An 11633-nucleotide genomic window follows, 5' to 3' on the forward strand; every position below is an offset into this window, starting at 1 on the left:
AGAAAGAAAGAAAGAAAGAAAGAAAGAAAGAAAGAAAGAAAGAAAGAGAAAAAAGAATTTTTTGAACAACTCAAGCTGGGTTGTAGATATCTTTAAGATTATTAAGACCTCTTTGAAACTCTTAAGAGCTTGTGTGTTTAGAAATTACAACCAAGGAAATGTCTATATTAATAATTTAAATTAGAAATACCCTCACAGTTGATCCAATCAACAACACAGCGTCACAATACTTCTAACTGCATCTTTCATTTCTACCTGTATTAGAGACTCCATTGACCAGGAGGAATTTTAGTAGGAAAATACAAACCAATTCTTGATGATGTACTGCTACGTCGTCTGTGAATAAAATTGGTTTTTTACTATATAAACTGAAATTATAAGCATTTCCACTAAAGATACTATAAGTTACTTGACATTTGGGCAGAGATTTTAGTGATGGATCCAGAAATAACCAGAAAAACACTGACCAACCCCTAGGAGACATTTATTTCTTTCTAGGAAATGTTGCCGGAGTTCATCTTCCTGATCCCAGGGCTCCAGATGAGCCAGGTGAAGATCCTTTGAAGTAGAAATTGATTCTGGAAGGACAGAAAAGGGATACTATTTATATAGCTATAGGGAACAGAGGTATTGCTGGGCAATGAACAACCCGGTAGTGTGTAAAACAAAATTCTCAGTGTCATTCTGCAAGCACTAAGTTAATAATATTTTATGTTAATTAATGTAGTTACATAAATCTGTAGTAAGGGAGGCTATTTCTGAGCTACACTTAATTATTCTGAGAAGCACTGTAAAGGAGTATAATATGCAAACTCAGCAATATTCCTTAAACTAATGAATTATCCAAGGAAACTTTTGAAAGATGCTGAGACACAGAAAGATATATGGCTGCAGACACCAAAATTTCCTTTGAATGTTTGAAATATAATTATTCAAACTAATAGAATGCTGCTTTTTGTTGAACTGCTGTCTTTTTCTATAACTGATATCTAAAATATATGATAATTATGTTAAAAACAAATTAATATTATTCAGAAACAGTGCAGGATAAATCTTATCCTGTACTAGACATAGGACTGAATTGTTTTCATGGATTAGACTATTTAATTCTTATAATCAACTACAGTACTCTGCTTATCCCTACTTTTCATAGGAGAAAAACAGAAGCTTAAGATTTGAGCAGCTTTCTTGGTAACAGGAGGATGGAGAATGATAGGCTAAGATTTATACTCAGAATTACTGAGTTGGGAGGAAGAGACAGAACTTGATATTCATGCAATCACATCCAGCACTGGAAACACAACTGAGGTCTTCTTGTAGAGTTTGCTGGGTGAGTAGCATCAACATGAGAAAAAATGCCTCATTCATTTCTGGAGAGGGGATCTGGATGGGAAGTCTTGCGGTCTTTATGATAGGAGTGGTAAGTAGTTAACTTAGTGAAACCTACAATGTACTTTAAGCATATGAATTAATAAAACAAAGAAATCACTCACCTAATCCAGGAAGTATATTAGGTTGAGTAAATTGAGACAAATATTACTGTGATTATAATAAAAAATGAAGTAAACTTTCCAGATAAGCTCAAGCATGATAATCTTAGTATTTAAAATCAATCATAAAAGCACTTTATAAGACAAACTATTTACAGTAAGATTTAGTTTTCTAAGCTTTAAAAAACTTTATCGACCTTTTTTTCCCCACTGAGAGTTTCATTACACTGAAGCAATTTTATCACTTAAATAAACCCAAATCTTTAATTTGTTCCTCATTCCTTCTGCCTGAGCTGTGCTCAAAGCATTACATCATTAAATCTTAAGAGAGTATATTTAGTATATCAGGGAACATATATTAATCAAGAAAACTGCCTATTCAAAGAAGAATCATAATTACTGTGAATTCAGATTCTGATCGTTTGAGGGTTATTATCTAAGTAAACTGTTCATACTAATGTCCACCAAACTGAAACATTTCCTTTGCAGCCAATGTCTATCATAAACTGAAAGAAAACACAGTGAATAAAGGAGAGAATTGTATGGGAATGTTATATTTTATTATAATAAACATCTCTTTCAAGGTCTACCCTTTTTAAATGTCAGTGCATGAGTTTCAGTGTTTTATTATCAACATTTCTTTAGCAGCACAGCAAACACATTAGGAGAGAACATTTTTACACCTTTATAAGTGTAATGAGTCTCTGGAGACTCCAGAACTTAAGTAACAGGTAAATAACCAGTGTGTGTGCACGCAAGTTTCCCAGAGAGAAACTCTAGTGACAGTTTTCCTAAAAAATTATTGTAGTTTTCTCATGGTAAATAATTTGGAGACTTAAACCCATCACAAAAAGTCAATTTCTCTTTTTTTCTCAGCTATTTAAACAAACATATAATCAATACCAAGTAATATAAACACTCACCACAATGTGAGGTAAAGACCATGAGGAAGGACCTTCACTGAGGGTTCTAAATACCTTTAATCTATGTGAAAATATATAGCGCTGATAAAGTCTTCTCTTTAAAATCCCCAAATAAAAGCTTCCTTAGTTTGCCTTGAGGATATTGGAAAATTCAAGGCACTAAAAATGTATTTTCTGCTGTTTCAAACATAGTTTCTCTTTGTTCCATATTTATTAAACTATGGTTTTGGAATAATAACATATGTACTTAATGTATCTAAGGTGATGTTTTTATTCACGTATATCTAGAAGTTAGTTGTGGCCACCCTAGTGAGCACATCTCTCCCTTCACATTACTTATCACTTAGGGGTAATGTCATCGCTTTAGGTCTAGTCTTTTAATAAATTTCAAATACACGTGCATGTTTATTAACTAGAGTCCCATCACACCTGTAGCATTTATCATAATCAGAAGTGTGTATCCTTTGATTCCCGTCTTCAATAGCAGCCTCACCTAGTCTCTGGAGACTACAATTCTGCTGTTTCTACAAATGTGACTTTTATTTCCCAGACAAGTAAGATCCCCTATCTTCCTGTATGTGTTTCACTGAAAAGGATGTCTCTTGTTTCATCCATATTGTCACAAATGATTTAATTTTAGTTATAAAATTTAATTATATTCAGTTATCATTATTATTATTATGCTATAATAGTATTATAATCTATTACTCATCTATTGACTGGGTCTTAAGTTACTTTTATATCTTAGCTTTTATTACTAACAAACACCACAATGAACACAGGAGAGAGAATCCATAAGTCTAAAATATTGATTTTGTTTGTTTTGAAGCTAGATATCAAAACAAATCAGATTTCTGATTCATATAGTAGTCACATTTTGATTTTGTGAAACAAGAATCTTTACATTGTTTAATCGCAGATTGTGGACTCTATGTTCCAAGAATAATAAAGAAACTCTATATTTTCATTAGCTGATAATTAATATTTTAAAAGGACAGAATTAACTCTAAATACAGTTGCTCCTACGTGAATTAGTGACATAAAAACACTATACATGCAATAATCTTAAATTTTTATAATTATTGTAAAAATAGACCATGGCTCATAATTTATTAAAACACTAAATACCTGGTTAATTTTACAAGTTTGACAATAGAGCTACAAGCTTGGCTATTTGGAAGCATCCTGTTTGTTTTATAAGTTAAATCACACAGCCAAAATGAACAGTCATTAGCATCATCACAGTATAAAGCTGCAAGGTTTCGGAATATTAGGAAGATGTCTTGTTATTTATTATTTTAATATATATACTTCACATCCTAAAACCTAACTCATCAATAGCTTTGTGTAAAATAGTACAATGAAAGAACTTTAGGCTAACAATCAGGAAAGATATCTCAAGGATTCAAATACTCATTTTCTTGAGAAAGCAAGTACATTTTCTTTTTTTTCTTCTTTTTCTTTTTTTATTGGATATTTTATTTATTTACATTTCAGATGTCATCCCCTTTCCCCATTTCCCCTCCCTAGAGCCCTCTTATCCCATCACACCTACTCCTTTTTGCTTTTATATCATTTTAATTACATGCAAGTATTAAGGTCGCTTCTAGGTTGAGGGACTGGCAATACAAAAGATGTAAATAGTCAAAGAACAAGCAAGGCAATAAACAAAATTCCTTGAACATTCCCAGAATCAATCAATCAATCAATCTCCCTCCCCCCCCCGCCCCCCCCCCCCCCCTCTCTCTTTCCTTTTTTGTAAGAAGAGTTTTTATTAGGTGAGAGACTTGGAGATACTTTGTATAACAGAGGAACTCTAATTTTACAGCAATTAGTCGTATACTTGGAAGTTGCTAAAAGAATAGATATTAAATGTACTCCTAAAAAATTATTTGTAACTCGGTGGTATTGCTAATGCATGTACATGTTAATTAGCTTTATTTAGTCATTCCACTGTGAACTTACACAAAACACTATGCTATACATAACAAACATATAAATTTTATCTGTTAATTAAATTTTAGTAAGATACTTTAAACTATGCTAATACAGAAGTTACTCTCAAACTCATCTTTTCATGCTGCATTAACTTTCTGGGAAAACTGGAAAAAAACACTTGTTCACCTCATATAGGACACCAATAAAAGGCCAAACAATTGTTGCCCCCAAATCTAACTTGGTCAGCCAAGAAACTTAGTGTTGCTTATAGGAGTATGTGTGAAGCCTGCCTACAAAAGTGTGAATAACATGTGGGTGTCTACATCACTGAAGAAGCACATTCCTCTATCTGAACAACCATTACCAGTTTATGTATCCTTGGGGAATGACGAATCCTTTTGTACCTAGTACACAGACTCACATGCTGCCTTGAGAGATACCTCCTGTATCCCTTGTGACTTGTGACTTGATGGTATTTGTTTTACATGGTCCTGTGCCCCATCTCCAACACCAATAACAAAACCTACCTGGAGGTGGATGCCTAAAGGTTAGCCTTCTCTTTGCCTCAATTCTTGAGTGCAGAGGGAGGCTGTGAGGCCAGGTGTCCACTGGGTAGCTGATGTTAGTTTTATCTGGAGGTAAAACATGTCTGTGTGTGTGTGGTGGGGGGGGGTGGCTTTGGATTATCAAGTGCTTAGGAACTGCTTTTCACCAGCCTTGGCTCTTCCTTCATGCTCTAACTCCTGCATTTATGGCTCTCTGAATACTTCTGAGTATGGAAGGTAGCCCCAAGAAGAGCCTGATATCCAAGAACTCTCATGTCTATCCTCAGTGTCTGACCCTCTTCTTGCTCTTGCTAATCCTAGGATGTGGGTCCCTGTTCTGGAGGGTGTCCCATGAAGATATTCGGCTGGCTGGGTGCGGGGTCTGGGCCAAGGGGAAAGAGAGCGAGCAGGGAGGGGGAATTGCCTCTGCTTGCTGCCTCTGCCTGCATCGCCACTGTTGCTACCCAGTTACTCCCAGGTGCTGCAACTGTCTTTCCACGCCTAGGCTGGGCCAGTAAGAAGCCAGCTAGCTGGGGAAGATTCTGAAGGCACCTCGGGAGACCAGATATCTTCCCAAGTGTTATAGCTCTTGCGACAGAAACTCTCCGACACAGGGATGATTCTTTCACACCTCTACTTCTCCTGAATAGGGCCTTTATATACAGTTTTGGGGTGGGTTAGAGTCTGGCAACAGATAACCCTTATTAGCTTGGTCTGAGAGCTTGGAGATACCTCATCTACATGTCAAGAGCCTGAGGTTCTATTCCTACATGACTGAGAGCCATAAACCTCTCTGTGGGAGGGACTGTGAAAGGCTGAAGCTGAGTGAAAGGAACCAGGAGCTAGAGCAGGAAGGCTTTCCCATTAGGGTCCAGGGTTCGAGGCCTGTGCTCAACCAGGTGCCCAGCTGCCTCTCACAGCCCACTGACCCACACCAGGAATTCCTTCATGTTAGTTTTATGTAATATATAGCACATAATTGTTGTCTACAGTTACCCAAGTGGACAAAGCACACCAAAACTTATCAATTCTAGTTAACTCAGTGCCTATTGGTCAATATGTTTTCCTTCCAGCTTCAGTTTGTATCTGCTTTTAAATTTGCTTAGTAATGGGACTAAGAACCCCCAAAAAGGGACTCTGACTTCCTAGGAATCACATGATGGTTCTCCTGGAACTCCCCAAGATTTCTGGTAATACTTCTTTCATGCCTTTCAGTTCTTCAATTGGAAGAGAAAATGAAGCTGTTCCTATTCTCCTAGACAGCAATAATACTTAGATATGGAACTTAAAAGCTGAGCTATTAGAAGAGATGACTAGAACAGTGGTTATCAAAAGCTGGAGGAAAGAATTTGTTAAAGTGGAGTGAAACTAGGTTGACCAAGTAGCAACTAAGATAGCTAGAATCACTGTTTCTAAGGGCTTATCAGGATGACCAAAATATTTGAGCCTACTTCCCTATCCTAGCTCAAAGTCAGTTTCATCTCTGAAGCCTACTTCCTTGTTCTAGCTTAAAATTTAGATTTCTGTCTGAAATTACTTCCTTGTTCTAGCCTAATATTTAGATTCCTGCAATGATATCTAGGCCCCCCCACACTTTGAGACCCGAGAGTCTCTTACCTCTAAGGTCTCTGATACATTCTGGAGGGTCCCCCCACCTCCTACCTCACAGGTTGCCTGTTTCTATCCTTTCTGCTAGCCTCCAGGGCTTCAATCCTTTTCCTCCTCCCAACACCTGATCATGTTTCCCTCTTCCCCTCCCTGTTTCCTTTCCCAAACAGGTCCCTCCCTCCCTCTAAGGAACTTGTAGAACCCACCTCTAGCTGAAAGACAGGGCATCAAGTGAGAGAGGGGGTTGCTATCCCACAGTTAAAAACTCTGGCCCATAATTGTTCCTGTCTGAAAGAACTGTAGGGACAAAAATGGAGAAGAGCCTGGGGAAAAGGAGGTCCAGAGACAGGCCTAAAATGGGATCCAGCTCAAGGGGAGGCCCCAAGGCAGGACACTGTTACTGAGGCTATGGAGTGCTCATAAAAAGGGTCCTATTATGACTGCCACCAAAAGACCCAACAAGCAACTAAAAGAGTCAGATGCAGATATTTGCATCCAACCAATGGACAGAAGCTGCTGATCACTGTGGTTGAATTAGAAAAAGCTGGAAGAAGCTGAGGAGGAGGGTGACCCTGTAGGAGGACCAGAAGTCTAAATTAACCTGGACCCCAGAGATCTTTCAGACACTGCAACACTAACCAGGCACCATATACCAGCTGATATGAGACCCCCAACACATATACAGCAGAGGACAGCCTGGTCTGGGTTCAGTCAGAGAAGATGCACCTAACCCTCAAGAGACTGGAGGTCCCAGGGACTGGGGAGGTTTGGTGGGGTGGTCAATGGGGATGGGGACATCCTTGTGGGGAGACAGGGGGTAGGGGGGTTGGGAGGAGATATGGAATGTGGAACAGTCAGATTGTGGACCAGGAGGGGGATAAAATCTGGAATGTAAAAAAAAACGATTAAATAAAATTTTTAAAAAGGAAAATAAAACAAAACAAAACCAAAGATATCTTTTACATCTCCTTGTAATGCTATTATTTTCCATATGTGGTTGCCATGGAACATTTATCAACAATGCTTTGAGTGTTATTATTTGGACAACTGTTTGAAAGGTCCAGGCTTTAAAGCCTAGTTTCCAGCCAGTTGCAAACTGATATGGTGGATTCATTGTAGGCTTGTTGGGACTGTGCTTTCTGGTGACCAAGAAGTGACAAGCTTCCCACTCTCCATGTTTCCATTGTCTTCCCTTCTCACTGGCTCAGAAAGGAAACAGCTAACCAATTACAGAGACAAACCAAGAAAACAATTAAATAAAACAAACTGTTCTTCCTTCACAGACAATTGTCTTGGGCATTTGGCCATAGAGGCAGAAGCTAACACCTTGAACTTTTTTTCTTATGTTGTACCATTAACATAACATCCATAATTAGAACTATTCTACATCCTTTTCTATATCTGTGTCTTCCTTCTAACCTCAAACAAAACTTCCAAAATACCAATCCCATACATGTACATTCAAATACTAAACTAGAACTCTCACCTCTCATCTCTCTACACACACCATGACTGTCTCTTACTTCATTCTTTCAGCATACAGATTCTTATATCTGCAGAGAATCTTCACACAGTCATAACCTTTCATGTTGGCCTTTATATCACACAAGAATTTGATGAAATGCCTATGTGTAATTTGGTAAGTGGTTCTTAATCCATTTGAATGTTTCATCTGGTTTCTGATAACTCACTAGCTGCTATACTCACTAGGAAATTACCTTGTTCCTAAGAAAGTCATGACTTTCCTATAGCTGGAACTCATTAAATGTATCCATGCTTGCTTTTAATAATAAGCAATTATTAAAAAAATGTGTCTTTTCAACTACATTGCAACCTTCTTAGGGTGGGACTTGGGGTTTGAAATGTAAACATCATGTTTCCTTCATTTTCTAGAGCACCTAATTTTAAAATAACAGTGGTCTTACTGATTGATAATATCAATTCTCATGAAATTTCTCAGAGATGCTAAGTGTTTTAAAAATTCTGATGTAAAATAAAATTATTTCAATGGTATGTTTTTTATTTTTTTGAAAAGTCTGAAGATTTGATTGGCATAAAGAAATAAGGAGTTTTAATAACTATTATATTTTCCTTTATGTTGATGAATCAAAATTTCACTTGTTAAATATTTAAATTTCATTTGAATTTTTATAATATTTTAAGTTTTTAAATCTTATAAAGAATTACATCATATATATATATATATACACATATATATATATATATATATATATATATATATATATATATTGTGCTTTACCCTTTAAATTATATGATTTTTTTTCTCTTTCACCATGCCTAGGACTTAAATTTAAAATGTCCTCTTAGGAGGCTCTTGTGTGGACCTAATTAAGTACAAGCACATTCTCCATCGAAAGTAAGTTTATTTGGCCTTGCATACCTTTGTAAAGTTATTAGAGCCACTGTATCCTTGAACAGTAAGGTTTGCTTTTAATTTTTTCACATGCTTAATAGAAAACAAGTTGATCGTTTTGACTGTGTGGAACATTTTATGAACACAATGATTAGAACCATGTTCATTTCTCTAATCTTAATGTTGTCAAAGGTCTGGAAGAAACCATGAAAAATGGAGTCCATGAGCAATTATAATCCATGGGACTTAACTTTCCATGCTGTTGATTGTCAGGTGTTCAGGTATATTCTGAGACCAGGATCTATGTTACTCCACAAAGGTAGGATCATAACGAGAAAAACTAAGAATTCAGACAGGACAGGAGTACAATCAGATCAGTGTCAACATAGTCTTACTCTCTGGTCCTGAGTAAGGATTTCAGATGCTGTAAATGCTTGGTGGAGCATGTTGTCTCTGTGCACCCAAGGGGTGTAGTTGAAGATGTAGTTCATGACTATGTTTCCTAATGCAGGGTACATTTCTTGCAAATCGAAAATCACAGGAAAAGTAGGCTTTCTTTAGAAAACTGTTTTGCTTCTTAACAACTATAAGCTTCGAAACTGATCACATTTTTGTTGTTTCTTAGTTTCTTAGAGCAAAAAGTGGCTGCTGGTCTCTAGCAAAAAGTAAAAATAAATGGCTAATATTGTGAAGTAATCTGATCCCCATTTTCATCCTTCTTGAACCCCCTTTTCCTATGAACTCCTTCACAATTTTCCATGATGCATTAATTGTCTTTTTTCAACTATCTTTAGCCTTAGTCTCAGATCAATGAGTCTCTAACCACCAGGGACACATTTGATTTCCTGGCCCATTCCAATGAAGGACGGCACACATCAACAGGAATCTAGGACAGGTTATCAAACAAAGGAAAAATAGAGTTTTATGCACCTGAGAAGAGAGTGATGTCAGAGAGATGTAAATGAAGCTGAATTTCAGTAAAAATTTAAAAGGGCCAGGTATAAAGAAGTGTGGCTTGAAAGTGGATGCTTTGTCTTGTTTCCATGAGACCCACAAAGTTAATATAAAGTAAGCACAATGTATCCTGAGACCTTACATTTGAAGTTTTAACACTGTCTGTCTGTCCTCTGCTTCCCTGTAATGTGAGAGTTCTAGGCATTACTGAGGTACTTAATTCTTATGGATGTAATTTCAAACAGTTCATTTTCTAGTAGCGTAAAATGTTTTAGAACAGACCACCCCAGTGCATAGAGAGTCTCACAAGGGAATGGTTGTTTGTGGCACTTTCCATTTTCAGTACATCCTTGGGAGGAAAGTCATTTCCTGTTACATTACCTGATACCTTTATCTGTGTTTGTTATTCAAGCCTAACCAAAAGCTGGGGAGGCTTTTACTGAGTTAACATTTGTTTTCTCATACAGTCATTAAATTATTAAGAACATTTGTGAAATGTCAAAATGCAAACTACAAAAGTTACACCCTAATACTAAGCTTCTCTACGTGCATAGATGAAGTATCGGTGACAAAGCTCACAGATTTCAATTGGCCCAACCCACTTTTTCTCATTTGCTTCTGTCTTTCTGCTGTTTGTTCACTATTGGACAGCACTGATGTAATATGACCAAACTTGGAGGCTTATTCCAGTTGATTCTTCAGTACGTATCAGAGTGGAAAGAGAGAGAGAGAGAGAGAGAGAGAGAGAGAGAGAGAGAGAGAGAGAGCGAGCCAGTTCATTAGATTTAGGCCAGTTCAAAAATCCTAATTCATAATTTTATGCCCAAGAAATCAACATACTAAAAGATACACTACCAAAAGTTTCTCTCTAGACACCTGTTAAAGAAATCCTATATCTCTTTCCAACCCAATCCTTAAGACACACTCACCTGTCTGGCAGATAGCGGATAACAACATAGTTGTTGTCTATTCATAAATGTACTGGGAAAATCAATGTGACCTTGGTAGTTGAACAGGATGTAACTGAAATCCTATCTTTCCCAGGAGTTTTCAAAGAAGGAAAATAATAAGCATGGAAGTCTCAGAGAAGGAAAATGATATGGCCTAGATCCCTCTAGGTTAGTTATAAAAGCAACCTGATGCTTTTCTGACTACTCTGTGAGTCCTAAAACCAGAAGTTCTGAGTACTGCTCTTGTGATCATGACCTGACCATGTTGCTTTGCAGTGGTAGGGAGAATGATAGGTACTAAGAGGAAGGCTGCCTTCTAAGCCTTTTCAGAATGAAAATATCACTACTAATAAGTAATAATAATCGTATTAACAATAACAATAATAAACAGAGTAGCTTTCCTTTAAAAGTTAAAGCCAAGGAATCCAGCATTCTTGGGAACCTCTTTTCCTTTCCTCATTCTTTATTTCTACATGTACATGTACAAATAAAAGGAGCTCTCTCAAGAAGAAGAATGTTAAAGACCATGGGAGAGACAGTGCAGCACACTGAGGCCCGTGGAATCTGGAGATGGTCTACTTGAGTTCTATCACCCCAATAACTCTAGCTTTATCTATGAGTCTAAATACTAGAGCTCTATTAGTCACAAGCAGATAATGATAATTTCTTGTAATAAGCTAAATGAGGACAAATGTGCCAATTTAACTAGTATCATACTGTCTTGCTTTCAAAATGCAAGAGAATCGATTTTGCTACTGTTAGCCTTTCTGAATATATTGGTCTAAAGAGTGATATATACTTAATGTCTTATTTAAATAAATATGACATTGCAGCCCGCGCGATCAGCTGGC

The 11633-nt window shown here is 36.9% G+C and overlaps 1 pseudogene; it reads left to right on the forward strand.

Annotated features, from left to right (window-relative positions):
- Positions 1-11633, forward strand: part of LOC114617419 — a 14119-nt pseudogene that overhangs the window by 1507 nt on the left and 979 nt on the right.

The sequence above is a fragment of the Grammomys surdaster genome, unplaced genomic scaffold (genome assembly GCF_004785775.1).
Source record: "Grammomys surdaster isolate TR1022 unplaced genomic scaffold, NIH_TR_1.0 136, whole genome shotgun sequence".
NCBI lineage: Eukaryota > Metazoa > Chordata > Mammalia > Rodentia > Muridae > Grammomys > Grammomys surdaster.